We start from the raw sequence: 14920 nt of genomic DNA on the forward strand, positions 1-14920 counted from the left end.
TATAGAGACAAGGAATGCAAGAGAGAGAAGTTTATGAGGCAAAGTCAATAAGATGAGTTTTAGGTATATTAGGTTTGGGGCATTCGGAGGTAGAAGACCAGCGTGGAATTCGATACGGGAATGTAGAGAGAAGTAGAAAGGCTCAAGCTGCAGACACGTACTCAGGAGCTGTCCACATGCACGATGATTGAAGTCAAAGGAAAGACATCCATCAAAGGAGGATGGAAAGAGTATGGGTGCAAAGGAGAGGAGACATGAGTGCAGTTTCTTTCTGAGAATGCATCTCTCTGATGGATACAAGGGACATTGAGCTGCAGGGACCTGCTGGCCTTCCCCGGGCCTCCTAGGGATAGCTTGCTCCCAGGCTGACTAGATGAGAACCCATCATGGCAGAGCTCAGAGAAGAGCATATAGAAAGCCAAGTGGGGGACATCTGCCCTTGCCTGTCCTCTCTGAGAAAAAGACAAAGGGTTTCAGTCACACTGGGACCAATCAAAGAATGACATCCAGGCCAAGTGCAGTGAGTCATGCCTGTAATTCCAGCACTTTGGGGGGCTGAGGCAGGAAGATTACTTAAGCTCAGAAGTTTGAGATCAGTCTGGGCAACCTAGTGAGAGCTCATCCCCACAAATATTTTTTAAAAATTAGCTGGGCATGGTATATGCACCTGTGGTCCCAGCTACTCTGGAGGCTGAGTGGGAGGATTGCATGAGCCCAGGAGGTGGAGGCTGCAGTGAGCTGTAATCATGCTACTGCACTCCAGCCTGGGCAACAGAGTAAGACCCTGTCTAATAATAATAATAATAATAATAATAATAATAGTAATAAAACAGAGTAAGACCCTGTCTCGAAAAACAAAAAACAAACAAACAAAAAGAAGGCATGATGTGCAGAACATCTTTTAACCTGCTGCACTGAACATGGGAATATGTGGGCAGGAATGTTATCAATACAGTTGGTGCCCTTGAGACCAAGAACCACATCCTCAGTCCAAACAATACTGTTTCCTCTCAGAAGTCTACTCTCTGTGAGAGTACATTCATACAGGTCCACTTATGGAGTGCCCTATTTTACCTGCTTATTTAAATAAGTTGTATTTCAAATAACAATAGGTTTAACTCTTTAATAGAGAAAGGAGAATATAAATAATAATCATCATCTTCTAAAACAATACTACAATGGGCTTTTTTTCCTCCTAGTTTTTTCCACCGACCATAGGCTTTATAGTCAAAATCACATGTATGTGTGTGTGTATACAAAATGTATCTTGTGGCCAGGCATGGTGGCTCATGCTTGTAATCTCAGCACTTTGGGAGGCCGAGTGGATCATTTGAGTTCAGGAATTTGAGACCGGCCTGGCCAACACAGTGGAACCCCACCTCTACTAAAAAATACAAAAATTAGCCAGGTGTGGTTGCGGATGCCTGTAATCCCAGCTACTCGAGAGGAGAGTGGCTTGAACCTGGGAGGTGGAGGTTGCAGTGAGCTGAGATCGTGCCACTGCACTTCAGCCTGGGCAACAAAGCAAGATGTTATCTCAAAAAATAATAATAAAATAAAATGTGTCTTGCTTTTTAAAAATAACCCAGATGACAACATACAATTTTTCAAAATTATTTTATTTTTATTATTATGGTACATCATAGTTATACATATTTATGGGGCACATATGATGTTTTCTATTTTAGAGATGGGATCTTGCTATGTTGTCCAGGCTGGTCTCAAACTCCTGGTCTCAAGTGATCCTCTTCCTTCAGCCTCCCAAGTAGATGGGACTGCAAGTGAGAGGCACTGTGCCTGGCATCTAGCTTTTTTTGGCGAAACATTATCTTGTAAGCAGTTTTTTCCATACAGCCTCAGCATTTTGATGACTGTATGATACTCTTTTTCCAATTGTTGAACATTTAGGACATTTCTAATTGTTCTCTATTTTAAATATATATAATTATTTAAAAAGTCATCCATTAGTTTGCTAGGGCCACCATAACAAAGTACAATAGACCTAGGTGGCTTAGGCAACAGAATTTTTTTTTCTCACTGTCTGGAGGCTGGAAATCCAAGATCAGGGTGGGAGCAGGGTTGGTTTCTGCCCAGGCTCCTCTCCTGGGCTTGCCATTGGCCACCTTCTCCCTGTGTCTGCACTGCCTTTCCTCTGTATTTGGGCATCCCTGGTGTTTCTTTGTGTATTCAAATTTCCTCTTCTTATATAAACACTGCTCAGATTGAATTAGGGCCCATTTTAATAGACTCTGTTTAACTTTGTCATCTCTATAAAGGCTCTACTTCCAAATACAGTCAATTTTGAGTTACTGGGGTTAGGGTTTTAACATGTGAATTGGGGGTTACGGGGAGGCATAATTCAGTCCCATAACACATTATGTTTAATTTTTTCTCACTTGCAATTTTAGATCATTTTCTTTGGATAGATTTCCAGAGGGTAATCACTGGGCCAAATGATAAAAATATTTTAAGGCTCTTGAAAACTGCTTTTCCAAAGAATATAACAATTGGTACCACAGCAGCCTGATTAATTTTTTTTTTTTTTTAAATAAGTAAATGGGCTGGGTGCGGTGGCTCACACCTGTAGTCTCAGCACTTTCAGAGGCCCAGGCGGGTGGATCACTTGAGGTCAAGAGTTTGGGACCAGCCTGGCTAACATGGCGAAACCCTGTCTTTATTAAAAATATGAAAATAAGCTGGGCGTGGTAGCGGGTGCCTGTAATGCCAGCTACTCGGGAGGGTGAGACAGGAGAATTGCTTGAACCTGGGAGGTGGAGGTTGCAGTGAGCTGAGATCATGCCACTGCACTCCAGCCTGGGCAACAGAGTGAGACTCTGTCTCAAAAAACAAGCAAGCAAGCAAGCAAGCAAACAAACAAACAAAAAACAAAGAAAAAAATATAACCAATTTTGTGAGCACCGCCTTCATCAAGAAAAGGGCAAGGAGAAACAAAGTCATGAAAAGCTTGAACTGAATCTGTCCCAGGTCACCAAAAATTCTGCTTCCTATGGAGGTCTTGGAAATGCCTTTTTTTTTTTTTTTTTCAAAGACAGGGTCTCACTCTGTCACCCAGGCTAGAATGCAGTGGTGCAGTCATAGCTCACTGCAGCCTCCAACTCCTAAGCTCAAGTGATCCTCCACCTCACTCTCCCAAGTAGATGGGAGTACAGGTGTGGAATCATGCCTGATTAACTTTTAAAATTTTTTGTAGAGTGGGAGTGTTGCTATAGTGCCCAGATTGGCCTCAAACTCCTGGGCTCAAGCGATCCTCCCTTCTAGGCTGCCCAAAGCAGTGGGATTACAAGTGTGAGCTACCTTCCCTGGCTGTTGAAATGCATCTTTATTAAAAATCAAAATATAACCAGGAAACAGAAAGTGAGTATATGAATGGTGAAATTGTTACATATCCTATCTCATGCCATTCTTATTAGTTGAGTATTGTCTTTTACTGAAAAGCAACTCAAGCCAGCATCGACAAGAACTTTTTTTTTCTTTTTGTTTTGAAATGGAGTTTCCCTCTTGTTGCCCAGGCTGGAGTGCAATGGTGCGATGTCGGCTCACTGCAACGTCTGCCCCCCGGGTTCAAGCGATTCTCCTGCCTCAGCCTCCCAAGTAGCTGGGATTACAGGCACCCACCACCATGCCCGGCTAACTTTTTGTATTTTTAGTAGAGACGGGGTTTCATCATGTTGGCCAGGCTGGTCTTGAATTCCTGACCTCAGGTGATCCACCCGCCTTGACCTCCCAAAAGTATTGGAAGTGAGCCACTGCGCCTGGCCTAACAAAAGCTTTAAGTATGGCAAACTTGTATCTTTCAGGTGTAAAATTTACTCAGCATGATAATTCCTGGCCACTATCTACCTCACAGCTTCAAACAGTTTTTTCAAGAACTAGGCATGCAGAAATAAATGGTGGATTTTATTGAAACCTATAGGCATTTTTGAATGACACTGTTACCAGCCATTAATTGGTTCAGAGCCTTTGTTTTATTTAACTTGAGCTGTCTTTTTTTTTTTTTTTAACCATGCTTTTTTCAATGCATTGCTCAGTATTTTTTAAGTTTCATGAACGCGTATTCAGTTCATTAGATTCCATGACCGTGTAATATTTTGATGCAGTGTTTTGTAAATGAAGTTGCATTTTCAGAGCAGTTCTGTGTGTTCTGTGATACCATCTTTTCAAAGAGAAACCTTTGAAACCTTAAAAACAAAACTGCCCCAAACCATAGAAAACTCGTAAGTGTGCGGTCCTTTTTCTTGTTCTCATTTTTTTCCCTTTCCTTTTTCTTGTCAATAACAAACATTTACCAGAGTCTACAGATGCTAGCTAAGGAAGGGCTGAGACGGGGTGGAAATGGATCGGAGGCAGGTGTCCGGGGTGATTGAGGGTAGGGTGGTTACATCTACAGATCCTGGTTATATTTTAACTTTTAATAAAGATGCATTTCAAGTCTTTGCTATTGTGAATAGTGCCTCAATAAACATACGTGTGCATGTGTCTTTATAGCAGCATGATTTATAATCCTTTGGGTATATACCCCGTAATGGGATGGCTGGGTCATATGGTACATCTAGTTCTAGATCCTTGAGGAATCGCCATACTGTTTTCCATAATGGTTGAACTAGTTTACAATCCCACTAACAGTGTAAAAGTGTTCCTATTTCTCCACATCCTCTCCAGCACCTGTTGTTTCCTGACTTTTTAATGATCGCCATTCTAACTGGTGTGAGATGGTATCTCATTGTGGTTTTGATTTGCATTTCTCTGATGGCCAGTGATGATGAGCATTTTTTCATGTGTCTGTTGGCTTGGAATCAACCCAAATGTCCATCAGTGACAGACTGGATTAAGAAAATGTGGCACATATACACCATGGAATACTATGCAGCCATAAAAAAGGATGAGTTTGTGTCCTTTGTAGGGACATGGATGCAGCTGGAAACCATCATTCTTAGCAAACTATCACAAGAACAGAAAACCAAACACCGCATGTTCTCACTCATAGGTGGGAACTGAACAATGAGATCACTTGGACTCATCACACACTGGGGCCTATCATGGGGAGGGGGGAGGGGGGAGGGATTGCATTGGGAGTTATACCTGATGTAAATGACCAGTTGATGGGTGCTGACGAATTGATGGGTGCAGCACAGCAACATGGCACAAGTATACATATGTAACAAACCTGCACGTTATGCACATGTACCCTAGAACTTAAAGTATAATAATAATAATAAATAAATAAATAAATTAATTAATTAATTAAAAAAAAAAGATGTTGCAAAATGGTTGTTTAAAATAACTCTAAGGAACACCTACAGCACTGGACAAGAGTAATTAAGCTATATTAGACACTGTCATTTGGAGAAAGCCTCTTTGAAATACTTTTGCTTAGTTTTCTAACATTTACATAAATGTCACTAGTAAGTACCTTTGAAGATCAGATAAGTTCCTAAATATTTAGCTATGATTAATTTCAGTAATTATTGGTGATTCAACATTAATCTAGAGAAAATATAAAATTGTATGTTCATTTATTATTTTTATGAAAATGATATCTATAGAATTTGGAAATATAAAAATAAATGGTGTTGTCTGACCACCAAAAAAAAAAAAAGATGCATTTCAACGGCCAGACAAGGTGGCTGCCACCTGTAATCTCACCGCTTTGGGCAGCCCAGGAGGGAGGATTTCAAACTCCCAGGAGTTTGAGGCTAGCTTGGGCAACAGGCTTTTTCAGAAAGGAAAATCACGTGTCACCCGGAGGACCATGGGAGGGATCATGTGGGTGGGTTGGTGAGAAGGAAAATAATACACACACACACACACACACACACACACACACAAAGGGGTGGGGTGGAGGAGAGAGGGAGAGGGAGGTGGGGGGGAGAGAGAGAGAGAGAGAGAGAGAGAGAGAGAGAGAAAGACTCAGAGTCTCCGAACCTGATAAGTTGTTAAAACTGTCTTTGAAACAGGAACTCGCCTTGGCTCCCGTGAACTGAAGAGCCCAGATCTCGCCCTCCTCTTTCTCGCAATCACCTTGCCTTTTAAAGCTGTTGCTGGAGGTAGCTTCCCCTGGCTAGGGAGGAGCTGCCTTGTTGTTCAGAGAGAGTCGGTCTTCCAAAACCAGGGGTGGGGTAAGTGGAGGCTGCAGACCCTCAGGGGATCCCTTTGGGATGGGGGAGGGAGGATTGGGGGGTGGGGATCCCTGGGAGGGATCTTGTCACTTTGGTTATCCTAAGAACTATATATTTTGAGGTGGGGATCCAAACTCCCCTTATATTAAGAAGAAAAGTTGGGGGTAGGGTGCAGACATTTTGCCAAATTACAGACGGAGCCGACTAGAACCAGAGCAATTCCCAAAGGAGGTCCTCCCACACCCACAGGAAGGCCAAAAAAAGGCTTGAAATTCAAATTATTTTTGGTGCTTGGGAGATGAGAGGGGGTGAGAGAGGGCAGCAGCAGTGAATGGGAACTGAAGGGGGAAGAAAAAACCAGAAGGCTTGGTTAGTATCATTCCAATGAAACAGGTCAGGAGAGCACCAAGGACTCTCAGACATGTAGTTGGACTTGGAATACTTTTATTATATGTCTACAGGGTAGACTGTAAAGGAGAATATCCACACATTTTACATAAACGTAGTTTCTGCTGTAAAGAAACTGCTGCTCTCCCTCCTTTTTTTTTAGCCTGTGTTTCTGGGATGACAGGACAGAGATGTCCTGTCTATTTCTCTCTGCACCTCTCAAACCCCTTACCTCACCCAAGTTTCCTCCAGGAGGCTTCTTCCCTTCATGAGCTTTGGCAGTTTTGTTGTTTTGTCTGCTTATATTTTGCTTTTAAGAAGGATGAAAAAAAGATAGTGGGGTGAGGTAGAAATGGAGCACCCTGTGAGAGGCGAGAAAGCAGTACGCCCATTTGAGAATTGGGTGGAGGGAAAGGGAAAAGACCTTTGGAAAAGAACTGTCTCCTTTTTATTTTTATTGATTTATTTTTTGAGGCAGGGTCTCACTCTGTCGCCCAGGCTGGAGTGTGGTGGTGTGATCTTGGCTCACTGCAACCTCCGCCTCCTGCCTCAGGCCTCAAAGTAGCTGGGACTACAGGTGTGAGCCACCACGTCTGGCTGATTTTTTGATTTTTTGTAGGGACGGGTTTTCACCATGTTGCCCAGGGTGGTTTCAAACTCCTGTGCTCAAGCAATCCACCTGTCTCAGTTTCCCAAATTGTTGGGATTACAGGCGTGAGTCACCATGCCTGGCCCGCACACTTTTTAGGTATCAGTTTTTCTCATCTCTTTCATCTCTTCAAAAGAGCAACTTGGATTTCACAGGATGCCCAGGTAGATACTGGACACCCAGTTAAATTTGAATTTCAGACAAACAGCAAATGACTAAAAATCTGACATGAGGATTCTGTGCATTTGAGGCAGTTCTTTTTTATTTTTGAGATGGAGTTCTGCTCTTGTTGCTCTTGTCGGCGCCATCTCGGCTCACTGCAACTTCCACCTCTCGGGTTCAAGCAATTCCCCTGCCTCAGCCTTCCAAGTAGCTGGGATTACAGGCATGTGCCACCACACTCGGCTAATTTTGTATTTTTAGTAGAGATGGGGTTTCACCATGTTGACCATGCTGGTCTCAAACTCCTGACCTCAGGTGATCTGCCCACCTTGGCCTTCCAAAGTGCTGGGATTACAGGCCTGAGACACCGCACCCAGCCCAAGGCGTTCCTAAATCACCTCTATAGGGGTGTTTAAACAGTGGGTACCCAGAGGGCACAGTTTTAAGGGAATCACTGTCTAGATCTCCCTGAGATGCAGTGAACGCCAGTTCATACTGGCTTCTGTCTTCCCACCTCTCCTTTCCCAACAGCTCTCTCACTTCTAAAAGAGGAAAGAAAGACGTGGCCCTGGGTCGTAAAAACCTTCAGGGCCAAGACAAGGGACAATGAGAAATATCCGAGTTTGTGCTGAGACAGGAAAGCCTTTTCTAACAGATACAAATCCTTTCACAGATTAAGCGGTTCCCAATTCATTGCTATCCATAAAATTTGGAGAAAAACCTAATTGAACTGTCCACAAACAGATCAATCATTAGAATATTTTTAAAGAATAAACTTTATTGGCCAGGCACGATGGCTCAAGCCTGTAATCCCAGCACTTTGGGAGGCTGAGGTAGGCGGATCACCTGAGGGCAGGGAGTTCAAGACCAGCCTGGCTTACATGGTGAAACCCCTTCTCTACAAAAATACAAAAATTAGCCAGGCTTGGTGGTGGGTGCCTGTAATCCCAGCTTCTTGGGAGGCCAACGCAGGAGAATTGCCTGAACGTGGGAGGCAGAGGTTGCAGTGAGCTGAGATCTTTCCACTGCACTTCAACCTGGGTGACAGAGTAAGACTCTGTCTCAAAAACAAACAAACAAGCAAAACTTTATTTTGTAGGGCAGTTTTGGGATTACAGCACAACTGGGTGGAAAGTAGAGAGTGTTCCCATTATACCCCCAACCCCACGGATAAAAAGCCTCCCCACAGAATAATTTTTGAAGGAAAATCTCTAACATAATTGAATGATGTTACCAAATACGGCCTTACTGAAAAACAGATCTCAGGTTCCCTGGCAAAAGTGTTTTTAGTCATTCCAGGATCCCTTTTGAAGCCATAAGCCTTTCTGGGTTATGTCCCAGTTTTCTTGCCTCTCGTCAGCCCTGGACATTGTCATAACAAAAGTCCTTGCAGCCTCATCTGCGTATTAATGTGACCAAAGCTGCTCAGAGCTTACATTCGTAAAAACGAGAAATAGGGAAATTATTAGGGCCAGGCGCGGTGGCTCATACCTGTAATCCCACCACTTTGGGAGGCTGAGGCAGCCCTCACTTGAGGCCAGGAGTTCAAGGCCAGCCTGGCCCACATGGTGAAACCCTGTCTCTACTAAAAATGCAAAATTAGCTGGGTGTGGTGGCACATGCCTGTAATCCCGGCTACTTGGGAGGCTGAGGCAGGAAAATCGCTTGAACCCTGGAGGCGGAGGTTGCAGAGAGCCGAGATTGTGCCACTGCACTCCAGCCTGGGAGACAGAGTGAGACTCCATCTCAAAAAAAAAAAAAAAGAAAAAGAAATAGGGGAAGTATTGACATTACATCCTGCTCATTATTGCAATAAGTAATATTAATTGATGAATACTTAACTTCATTACATATACTTGTTTACTATAGATGTATGTATGCAAACATATAAACATACATATATTTAAAAATCCATCCTCATCTATCTCATTAAGACACTAATTTCTAATGCTATTTTACTGTATTTTGTTTAACTATCAATAAACTATATTTTTATCTTGTTATTAATAATTGTAATGATGACTTAGTCTCAAAAACTGTTTTAACACTTACAGCCTTATGGACACAAGATGTTTTTTAACATTGTAAAATCAATTTACATATGCATTTTTGTTTCAGAAAATATGATAGGGCAATCAATAAAAGATGTTCAAGCATAAAAATAGCTGACATTGGGATACAATTCTTTAGGGAAAGTGGAATGGAAGTATAGTTCAAGGAAGAAAGGGATAGATTTAACATTTCTGGCCGTCAAAGAACTGCTTGTTCAATTTTAAAAATGAATGATAGTGTCATATTACTATGGTACTGAGATTCTGTTGGACACCTTAAAAAGAGTGATATGACAGTTTTATTTCAAAATATCCCATGCTAACAACTGCAGAATACATCCCTTGTGAACACTTAAATCTACGATTAAAAGTTATAGATGTCAAACTTTAAAGTGTGTGAAGAGATACATAGTTTTTCAGCATTTTAGGAGTTGTAGGTAAGGAAAAGTTTGAAAGCTGTTGCTTTTTTTTTTTTTTTGAGACAGAGTCTTGCTCTGTCACCCAGACTGGAGTGCAGTGGTGCAATCTCTGCCCACTGCAACCTCCACCTCCTGGGTTCATGCGATTCTCCTGCCTCAGCCTCCCGAGTAGCTGGGATTACAGGCACCCACCACCATGCCTGGCTAATTTTTTTATTTTTTTGATAGAAATGGGGTTTCACCATGTTGGCCAGGCTCGTTTTGAACTCGTGATCTCAGGTGATCCGCCTGCCTTGGCCTCCCAAAGTGCTGGGAGTACAGGCATGAGCCACCGTGCCTGGCCGAAGGCTGTTGCTTTCTACCATCCTCTTACTAACTTCCTGTTCACAACATAATACTTATATTTCCCAATTTTTTACAACCTGGAACAATAGAAACGGTAGACATAATTGTCCCTACAATTTCAGAGGATTCCTAGTCTGAAATTCTTTGTACCGCACTATGCCGCTCTTCTACTCTGAACTGGGTATTAGTTACAGGGTCACAGTACAGTACAAGGACTTAAATTGGAGAAACCAGAAATAAATCAGCCCCCAGACCTCCTGGATGTACTATTTCAAGAATATGCAGTTACATTTCGGAGGCCCCAATTTGACTCATGGTGCACTCAGGAACACGTAATTACCAGCTGCATTCTAACAGACTTCTGCTGTAATGCTTGCTTCTGAATGTGATGCTTGCTACCATGATGTCACCTTCTGAAAACAGGGGACAGCCATGGCAGCATTTATGGCAACACATTGAAACTAACCAACCTTCATGTGCACCTTGCTCTGCTCTGGAGAGAAACTTTCTCGAATACCAGGTGAGGTTCTGGTAGAGTTTCTCCAAGTGTTGAAACTTTCTTCTCAAGGAAGGCAGAAAAATGGATGGAAGCAACCAAATGCCCAAAGAGCAGAGGAAGTGCTCATGGGGGCAGCTATGTGAGAGGGATTGTAGCAGTTGAGGTGGGAGAGGAATGAAGTGCTGCTCTTTAAGTCAGAACTAAAAACTGAATGTTAGCCCCCAGGATTTAAGGATTGCCAGCCCCAGCGTGCAAAACTGGGCTTAGTCTGTGGAGTTCATAAATAGGGATGCCTCAGTTATCCAGGATCAAGAGGGATAAATGTTCACCATAAGTCCATAAGTTTTTTATATATATATATATATATATATACACATGTACACACACATATTGAGATAGGGTCTCCTCTGTCACCCAGACTGGAGTGCAATGGCACGATCATGGCTCACTGCAGCCTTGACCTCCTGAGCTCAGGTGTTTCTCCTGCCTCAGCCTTCTGAATACCTGGGACTACAGGTGCATGCCATCACGTCTGGATACATACACACATATATATGTGTGTGTGTATATATATACACATATATATATAATTTTTGTTTTTGAGACGGACAGAGTCTTGCTCTGTCGCCCAGGCTGAAGTGCAGTGGCACGATCTCGGCTCACTGCAACCTTTGCCTTCCAGGTTCAAGGAATTCTCCTGCCTCAGCCTCCCAGCTAGCTGGGACTACAGGTGCACACCACTAGGCCCGGCTAATTTTTGTTATTTGTTATAGAGATGGGGTTTTGCCATGTTACCCAGGCTGGTCTCAAACTCCTGGACTCAAGTGATCCGCCTGCCTCGGCCTCCCAAAGTGCTGAGATTACATGCATAAGCCACAGCGCCTGTCCTTAAGTGATTAAAAAAAAATAGATAACATCTATTCAAACAGAGAACACTCACAATAAATTTTTTGGCTTTAAAACTCTTTCTTGTCCAAACGCAGTGGCTCACGCCTGTAATCCCAGCACTTTGGGAGGCTGAGACAGGCAGATCACCTGAGGTCAGGAGTTTAAGACCAGCCTGACCAACATGGAGAAACCCTGTCTCTACTAAAAACACAAAATTAGCCGGGCGTGGTGGTGCAGGCCTGTAATGCTAGCTACTCGAGGAGGCTAAGGCAGGAGAATCGCTTGAACCCGGGAGGCAGAGGTTGCAGTGAGCTGAGATTTGTGCCATTGCACTCCAGCCTGGGCAACAAAAGCGAAACTCCGTTAAAAAAACCAAAAAACCTCTTTCTTTAATTAAGCTTTGTATTTGGAGATAATTTTAGATTCACATGGAATTGTAATAAATAATTCAGAGGTACTGCATAGCCTTTCCCCCTTTTCCTGAATGGTAGTCTCTTGTAAATCATAGTGAGATGCCATAACCAAGATATTGACATTGAGTGAGCCAAGACACAGAACATTTCCATCAGCACAAGTAACCCTATGTTGTTCTTTTTTTTTTTTTTTTTTTTTTTTTTGAGACGAAGTCTTGCTCTTCGCCCAGGCTGGAGTGCAGTGGTGCGATCTTGGCTCACTGCAAGCTCCGTCTCCCAGGTTCAGGCCATTCTTCTGCTTCAGCCTCCCAAGTAGCTGGGACTACAGGCTCCCGCCACCACGCCCCGCTAATTTTTTGTATTTTTTTTAGTAGAGACGGGGTTTCACCATGTTAGCCAGGATGGTCTCGATCTTCTGTCGCCCAGGCTGGAGTTCAGTGGCTGGATCTCCGCTCACTAAAAGCTCCGCCTCCCGGGTTCACGCCATTCTGCTGCCTCAGCCTCCGGAGCAGTTGGGACTACAGGCGCCCGCCACCTCGCCCGGCTAGTTTTTTGTATTTTTTAGCAGAGACGGGGTTTCACCTGGTTAGCCAGGATGGTCTCGATCTCCTGACCTTGTGATCCGCCCATCTCGGCCTCCCAAAGTGCTGGGATTCCAGGCTTGAGCCACAGCGCCCGGCCTGTGTTGTTGTTTTATAGCCACACATACTTCATACTTCCTTCCTTCCCACCATACCCACTTCTTTTTTTTTAGACAGAGCCTTGCTCTGTCACCCAGATTGGGGAGCAGTGGCCTGATCTCCGCTCACTGCAACCTCCGCTTCTCTGAGTCAAGCGATTCTCCTGCCTCAGCCTCTTGAGTAGCTGGGATTACAGGCGTGCGCCACCACGCCCAGCCAATTTTTGTGTTTTTTTAGTAGACACGGGGTTTCACCGCATTGGTCAGTCTGGTCTCAAACTCCTGACCTCGCGATTGGCCTGCCTCAGCTTCCCAAAGTGTTGGGATTACGGGCGTGAGCCACCGTGTCCAGCGCATACCCTCTTCTTAATCTTTGACACCCACAAATCTGTTCTCCATTTCTATACTTTTATCATTTCAAAATGTTCTATAAATGGAATCATATAGTATGTAACCTTTTGTTTGGCTTTTTTTGCTTGGCATGATTCTCTGAAGATTCATCAGGTTGCTGTGTGTATCAATAGCTTGTTCCTTTTTATTGCTGAATAGTATTCCATGGTATGATGAACTACATTTTGTCTGATATTCACCAGCAGAAGGACATCTGGGTTGATCCCAGTTTTTGGCTATTATAAGTAAAGCTGCTATAAGCATTCCTGTATAGGTTTTGGTGTGAATACCGTAAGTCTTCATTTCTCTGGGATAAATGCCCAGAAGAGCAATTGCTGGGTCCTATGATAGTTGCATGTTTATTTTTATTTATGTACATTTACATTTATTTATCTATTTTACTGATAAGATCTTGCTCTGTCACCCAGGCAGGAGTGCAGTGGTGTCATCATGGCTCACTGCAGCCTCGAACTCCTGAGCTCAGGCAACCCTCCCTCCCCAGTCTCCCGGGTGGCTGGGACTACAGGCACATGTCACTGCGCCTGGCAAGTTTTTGTATTTTTCTTTGTAGAGACGGGGTTTTGCCATGTTGCCCAGGCTGGTCTCGAACTGCTGGACTCAAGCGATGTGCTTGCTTCAGCTTCTCAAAGTGCTGAGATTACAGGCGTGAGCCACTGCACCTGGCCTGTCACCCTTTTTCATTGTAGCCATGCTGATATGTGTGTAGGTATATCTCATTGTGGTTTTTCTCAGTGTGGTACAGTATTTTTAATTTGTACACTTTTTCCAGGCTTTTTATTTGTTAAGTCTTATGAACATTAATTAAAAACTTTTTTTATTAGGAAAAAGATACATAATGCACATGATGTAATATCTTAAAAACATAAAAGAGCACGAGACAATCATTAAGGCTGCTCTTATCACCGCAGGGGTGATCTCCACTGCCATCCCCCCACCAGGCCATCCCTCCTACCAGCAAAACCACTTAGCACTTTCCACCTAAAACGAAGGCACTGATCACAGTTCAACCACATCTTACTCCAAGGTCATCCCCAGGAATGATGAAAATTGTCTTAAGCACATGTAACCTGTGGGAATGCTAGTTAACTTTTCAGCAATCCTATTTATGGGCATAGGAATGAACTGGATAAAACCATGCACTTGGCCGGGCGTGGTGGCTCACGTCTGTAATCCTAGCACTTCGAGAGGCTGAGGCTGGTGGATCACGAGGTCAGGAGTTCGAGACCAGCCTGACCAACATGGTGAAACCCCGTCTCCACTAAAAATACAAAAATTAGCCTGGTGTGGTGGTGTGGTGGCGCGTGCCTGTAATACCAGCTATTCAGGAGGCTGAGGCAGGAGAATCGCTTGAACCCAGGAGGCATAGGTTGCGGTGAGCTGAGATTGCGCCATTGTACTGCAGCCTGGGTGACACAGCGAGACTCCGTCTCAAAAAAACAAAACCCATGCACTCCTCCACACCCTCTCACCCACTTCTCCAGTGGTTCTTCCATTCTCCTGAGGTTTCTGATATGCCGAGGGCTACGAAACCATACTGCCAGGCTTTCTGAAATGAGATATGCAATTGGAATCAATAATCAAACCTAAGAAAAGCTCCTGGAACTTTGGTTAGCTACTCAGAGGCCCTTCTCGTCTCACCTTATGAGTTCAGAGTTCTGTTCCAGAGACTGAAGTTGCCAGAAAGGTGACCATGTTCCTATATGTCTTCTTAGGGAGCTGGAACTATGACAAATTCAGACACTGAAGGGTGCATTTGGTCATTCAGGCAATTAAAACACCCACAGCATCATTAAGTATTGGGCGTAAGGATAAATTTAGTTTGTGATAGTTTAATTGCTAAATGAAGGAGTTAAGCTGGACCATCCTTAATTCTCCACTTG

The sequence above is a fragment of the Theropithecus gelada genome, chromosome 8 (genome assembly GCF_003255815.1).
Source record: "Theropithecus gelada isolate Dixy chromosome 8, Tgel_1.0, whole genome shotgun sequence".
NCBI classification, from domain to species: Eukaryota; Metazoa; Chordata; class Mammalia; order Primates; family Cercopithecidae; genus Theropithecus; species Theropithecus gelada.